This window comes from Carlito syrichta, unplaced genomic scaffold (genome assembly GCF_000164805.1).
Source record: "Carlito syrichta isolate Samal-C Ts95f unplaced genomic scaffold, Tarsius_syrichta-2.0.1 Scaffold126530, whole genome shotgun sequence".
Lineage (NCBI taxonomy): Eukaryota > Metazoa > Chordata > Mammalia > Primates > Tarsiidae > Carlito > Carlito syrichta.
Window position 1 is genome coordinate 308,364 of NW_007070626.1, and position 6,470 is coordinate 314,833.

The window sequence follows — 6,470 nt, forward strand, 5'->3', positions numbered from 1 at the left end:
GTGTCTACTCATCCTTCAGTATTGCACTGGCTTGATCACTTCAGCCTGGGCAACATAGTGAGACCTCGTCTCGGCAAAAAAAAAAAAATCTAAAAATTAATTAGGCATGGTGATTTGTGCCTGCAGCCCCAGCTACTCAGGAGGCTGAGGTGGAAGGATCGTCACCTGGGCCCAGGAGGTCAAGGCTGTCAAGGCTGTGGTACAGTAGCTTCATAGCTAAGTCTTAATGTTGGGAAATCAGATTTGTGTTGGCTATTCTGGGTCTTTTGCCTTTCCATATGAACTTTAGAATTCGCTTGTCAATATCCATAAAAGAACTTAAGAACTTGCTGGGATTTGGATTGACATTGCAATGAATCTACAGATCAAATTGGGAAGAAGGAAGAATGAACAACTTAATGATATTGAGTCTTTCAATCCCTGATTGTAGAAAATCTCTCCATTATTTAACTCTTCCTCGATCCTTCCATCAGGGTTTTTTAGTTCTCCTCAAATAGCTCTTGTCCATTTTTTTTTTTTTTTAGATTTATAGCTAAGTATTTTTATTTCATGGGGATGTTAATGTAAATGGTGTGGTACTTTTAGTTTCAAATTTCAGTCGTTCATTTCTGGTCTATAGGAAAGCAATTGACATTTGATTATTAATGTTGTCTTCTGCAGCCTTTATATAATCTTGGGTTGTCATTTCCTGTCTTTATCTTGTCTTTAGATAAGTAGAAGTACTTAATGAGAAGTAGGTAAATTTATGGTGTTTACTTTTTGTCTTGTTTAAGAAATCATTCCCTACTCTTAAATCGTAAAGATACTTCTGAAAGTTTTATAATTTTGCCTTTTGTCAGTTCCAAAAAATTCTTCTAGCCATTTTCTCTTTGTGTCTGCCATATTTTTTCTCTCCTTCTGAAACTCTAACTCTGACTAGATCTTAGTTTATCCTCTATGTCTGTAATCTCTGACCAGATTTTTCACCTTTGTTGTTTCTCTGTGTTGTTTGCTGCTTAATTTCTTCAAACCTGTCTCTTCCAGTTCACTGATACTCTCTTTGGCTATGTATAACATGTTATTAAGTTCATTTTTTTAGTTTTACATTTCAACTCTTATTATTTTTTGGTTTTGAAAGTTCTAGTTTGTATCTTTTAAAATCTGCTTGCCTGGGTAGAATCTTACCCCTCACTCACGTTTCTGGTCTCTTTAATTTCTTTAAGCATATCATACATAGTTATTTTATATGTTTAACTGATAATTCCAGTATTTGGATTCTTTTAAGTTGGGGATCTGATTCTGGTGTCTATAGTTTCTGCTAGTTCTCACTCACAGCACCTTATTGTGTATTGTGTAACTTTTTCTTTACCTTTGTTTTTACGGTGAAGTTACTAGCCTTGTTTTGTAGAAAAGGACACCGAGCCTGAGGGAGTGTAAATGGTTTGCCAGGATCACACAACTAGCAAGTAGCGGAACAAGAATGCTAGTCAAAGTCTGTCTGACTCCAAAGTCTGTGTACTCTTCTCTATCTTGTGAAACCTTAAAGACCGTTGACTGGGCAGGGTTCCATAGCTCATGCCTGTAATCTCAGCACTTTGGGAGGCAGAGGAAGGCGAATCACTTGAACCTTGGAGTTCAAGACCAGCCTGGGCAACATAGTGAGACCTCGTCTCTACAAAAAAAATTTAAAAAATTAACTAGGCACGTTGACGTGTGGCCTGTAGTTCCAGCAGTTCAGGAGGCCAAGGTGGAGGGAGGTCAAGGCTGCGGTGAGCTATGCTAGAGCCACTGCACTCTAGCCTGGGCAACAGAGTGAGACTCCAACTAAAAAAAATAAAATAAAATAAAAAGAGAGTGAGAGAGAGGAGAAGAAGAAGAAGGGGCAGGGGGAGGGGGAGAAGAATACCCTTGGCTGGTAAACGTTTAAATCAGTTTTCCCACAAGTGATTATCGAGAGCCAAGTTAAAGCCAAGCATTGTCCTTGATGCTGGGAGACAAACATAAGCAATACACATCTTCTTCTTGCATAGTAAGTATGTCTCGTGGGAAAGTCGACATGTAAATGGACATGTAAATGAAGCATGGTAATGTTCTCACTGAACTGGAGTTCTTTGAGAGTCTAGATGAAGTTTTCTCAAGCCATTGGCTAATAATGCCCAGGCACATCACTAAGATGCCAGTCAGCTATAGTACTATCATGTGGCATGAATTCCAGGACTCAGTGGTCACATTTTCTTCTAAAAGTGAATTTTCTCCAGTGAATGATGCCCCCTAGAGTTGTACAAGGAGGCTGCATGGAAACTGGGGGAAGGGCATTTCAGGCAGAAGAAACAGCATGTGCGAGGGCATGGACTAAAGTAAAAGTCGGTAGAAATAGAGTCTTGGAAATCACCTACTTGAACCCTCCTATGTGATCATAAATTCACTTTATGTTATCGAAAATTTTGAGCCGGGCTTGGTGGCTCAGCCTGTAATCCCATGCCTTTGGGAGGCTGAGGTGAGTGGATTGCCTGAGCCCGCGGGTTCGAGACCCGCCTGGGCAGCGAGACCTCATCTCTACAATAAAATAAGAAAATCAGCCGGGCGTGGTAGCGCGCGCCTGTAATTCCGGCTACTCGGAAGGCTGAGGCAGAAGGATCGCCAGAGCCCAGCAGGTTGAGTCTGCGGTGGCCGGGAGCGGACACTGCACTCCAGTCTGAGCGACAGAGTGAGACTCCAACTCAAAAAAAGAAAAGAAAAGAAAATTGTGTATCTAATTTAAAGAATAAATGCTAGGCCAGGTGCAGTGGCTCAAACCTGTAATCCCAGCACTTTGGGAGGCCTTGGCAAGAGGATTGCCTGAGCCCAGGGATTCAAGATCAACCTGGGCAACTTGGTGAGACCTCATCTCTACAATATATCAAAAAATTAGCCAGGCATGGTAGCACGTGCCTATAGTTCTGGCTATTTGGAAGGCTGAAGCGGAAGGATCGCCTGAGCCCAACAGATTGATGCTCTGGTGGCTGTGAGCATGCCACTGCACTCCAGCCTGGGCGACAGAGTGAGACTCTGACTCGAAAAAAAAGAATAAATGCTTGCTTTCCTAATGTTTCTATTGCCATCTGTATTCAGGTACCATTAGAAAAGAAGCACAATCTTAATTTTATTTAGAGAGCTTTGGAGTAGGAGTATTTTATAATAATCTCTTGTCACCTAGAGTCATGATAGAACACAGCAGAGGTCAGAGTAGTTCACTGGTTGGCAACATAATACCGTAAACAGGTACTCGAGACTGGGTGCAGTGGCTCATATCTGAAATCACAGCATTTTGGGAAGCCAAGGCAGGAGGATAGCTTGAGCCCAGGAGTGCGAGACCAGCCAGGGCAAGATAGCAAGTTTCTCTCTGTCTCCTCTCTCTCTCTCTCTCTCTCCCCCCCATATATATATATATACATATATATATATGTGTATATATATATATATATATATATATATATATATTTGTTAAGGCACTCAAGGGCTTAAGGTTCTAGACTCAGGCTTGCTGCTGTTAATTGTGTTATCTTGGACAAGTCATTTGTATATGACCTTAGCCTCTCTTTCTTCATCTATAAAATGAGGACATTGTACCACCAATTCCCTCAGATTGCATTCAGCATTGTGATTTTCCAGGTCCATTTCACAGAGGCTCAGAAGGGGACGTGTCTCCCAAGACCCTTCACTGAGTGCATGAGAAAATGACTCCAGGGGCCAGGATGTCTGGACATCCAGACTGTGCATTTGCCCTTCCTCCAAGGCTGGCAGGATCTCCTTCCTCCACTTCCCCATCAGAGCCTGATGGGCAGAACCCCACGGAGGATACAGCATCAGTGAAATGAAACCTGGTCCTCCCAAGTGGCTGGTCACATTCATCTCACTAATGAGTCCCAAGAGTACAGCTGGGGCTGTGGGTGTGACCGGGAGATGGCTCACCCATCTAGTTATCCTGGGCTTCCTCGCACCCAGTAAGGGGCTCTGTGGGTAGACTGTTAGCTAGAAGTGTCAGTGGGAGAGTTACCGTGATCCACCCAAGGTCTGTGGCAGCGACATCAGCTTAATCCCTCAGCTGGGAACCCTTTGGAGCACAGACACCCCTCGTGTCTCCTCCAGCTCTTTGGCACACCGCGGACGGAGGCTCATCATCTAACTTGCTGCGTTCTGCAGGGAATCCCCAGGGAGGAGTTTCTTTTTCTCTCTCTCTCTCTCTCTCTCTCTCACCACACCCCTCCCTGTGTGAATGCATTTGTTTTGAGCTCTTGGTAGTTCTGGCCTCTGGGAAGGGATTTCGGAGCCTGCAAGAAGGAAGCTGTGTGTTAGTATTGAAGGACTTGAACTTCAGCTGCCCATTCAACCACCAGGCACTGGGGGATTTTTTTTTTTTTTAAGTAGGAAAGAGGAAAGTCAGCTGAGAGAATAGAAAACTAGCCTGCGAGGTATGACTGAGGCGGGATGGTTGGAGGTATGAAGAGGCTGGGTGGGCTAGGGGCAGGGGACCAGGGTGGTCTGGTGCCTGCTGAGAGCCCAGTTGCTTTCTCTCCCAAACTTTCCAGATGAGGACATCCAGCGTTCTGTCCAAGGTAACACGATGAGTGTTCTCGGGGTTCTGCTGTAACTAGTCCTAAGTAGGGACCGGGCCTGTTATCCGCTAGCTCCTAGCGTGAGAGGGCAGGACGTATGCTCTTCTGTGGTTCTGGTACACGGTGCGGAGCTTTTTACCCAAGGAGAAAGTGCGCACGAGTCAGGGCCTGGCATGATAGTGATGTCAAATGAAGAAGGGGAAGGGAGGGTGTCCCAGGAAAGGACACGGATGTAGGTCATAGGACTGGGGATCTTCCCCTTCCGTGCACCTCCTACATCCACTCTGACGGAGAGGTTACCTGGTCGGGTCAGTGGGACTCAGACCGGGAACAGGCTTCTGCCAGATAGGGCTTGGAAGACCCTTCTCCCCCCGCCCCACAAAATCTCTTTTATCTGGGTCTCCAGCACCTGCGAGTCTTCTTTGAACAACAATTCATTTATTTGGAACAAAGCACTTTCTTTTCTGGACTTTTTTGTTTTTTTGAAAAGGCCTTTGAGAGAAGGGCTATGACTAGGAAAAGGTCTCTTGAATGAATTAGCTGACCAAGAGTCTTTCCTTCCAAGAAGTGCCAGGGAGCAGGCGAATGGTGGGAATGGAAACCACGAGGAGTGGGGAAGAGGCTGAAATGGAGAGAGGGTGGACTCCCCAGCAGGTGAGACCTCATCTCTACAAAAAATCAAAAAATTAGCTGGGCTTGGTGGTGCATGCCTATAGTCCCAGATACTCGGGAGACTGAGGTGGAAGGATCGTCTGAGCCCAGGAGTTCGAGGTTGTGGTGAGCCGTGATTGTACTTAAGCCTGGTTGACAGGTGGGGCCCTGACTCAAAAAATAATAACAGTGATGATAGTAATAAGGACTGAGATGCGAAACACTGTGGTGTTTGAAAGTGGCAGATTTCCAATGCCAGGGGCTAAAAGACAAGGGTAAGCCTGCGACAAAAAGAGTGGCCAGGAGGGCTTTCTGAACTAGGACTTCTAGCCCCTGGGAAGTCTCTAGGATATGTAAGGCAACATAGTAACAGGATCAGATCTCCTGTTTAATTTTTAAGGCCACTCAGAGGGCAGAGTAGAGGATGCTTTGGGAAGGCAGGGAAACTACTTAGGAGACAATTCTAAAAGCTGCCTGAACTAGGCAGGGGGTGGGCAAAGGGTCACGAAAGGTCGCTTTATTCTCACATCATTATGCCACCCACAGTCAGAAACTGTAAGTGACAGCATGCAAGTCTGAAAACGCATCCCCATCCTCACTTCTGATAGTGAGAGGCTGTGCTTATTGTAGACAGCATGTGTTGGTGGATTTGGATGTGCAATTAAGGTGCTTCTCCGTGACATCGTACATCATACCCAGGGGAAGATCCTGCTCCCCTAGCAAGAAGAATGATACTCAGTGAAGAACCTTGCCCCCCGAGACACTTAGCAAAGAAGATGACACTCAGTGAAGACCCTACCTCCTCCTGAGACACTGAGCAAGGAGGATGACACTTACTCCCTCCTGAGACATTCAGCAAATCCAAGACTGGCTTTGGAGATGATGCTAGCTCAGTCCAGGATCTTGCTGTAATGGCATGGGCACTGTGGGGACTCCTAGATGAACCAGCCAGAGGAACTAAAGTTGAGTCCAGGGCTGGCACGTTGTGGAGGACCTAATGTTTGTTGCCATAGAACCTTGTGGGAAAAGAGGAGAAGAATTCATAAAAGTTAGAATGGATATATCAACATCAATGGCATAAGGAAAACAAAAGTTTGCAGATGGGGGAGATTAATTCCAAAAGAGTCAATTATATTCGAATGTGACTCCCAAATCAGGCTGCACAGAACTCACTAGGGGAGCTTTTTTCTTTCTTTCTTTTTTTTTTTTTTTTTGAGTTGGAGTCTCACTCAGTCGCCCAGACTG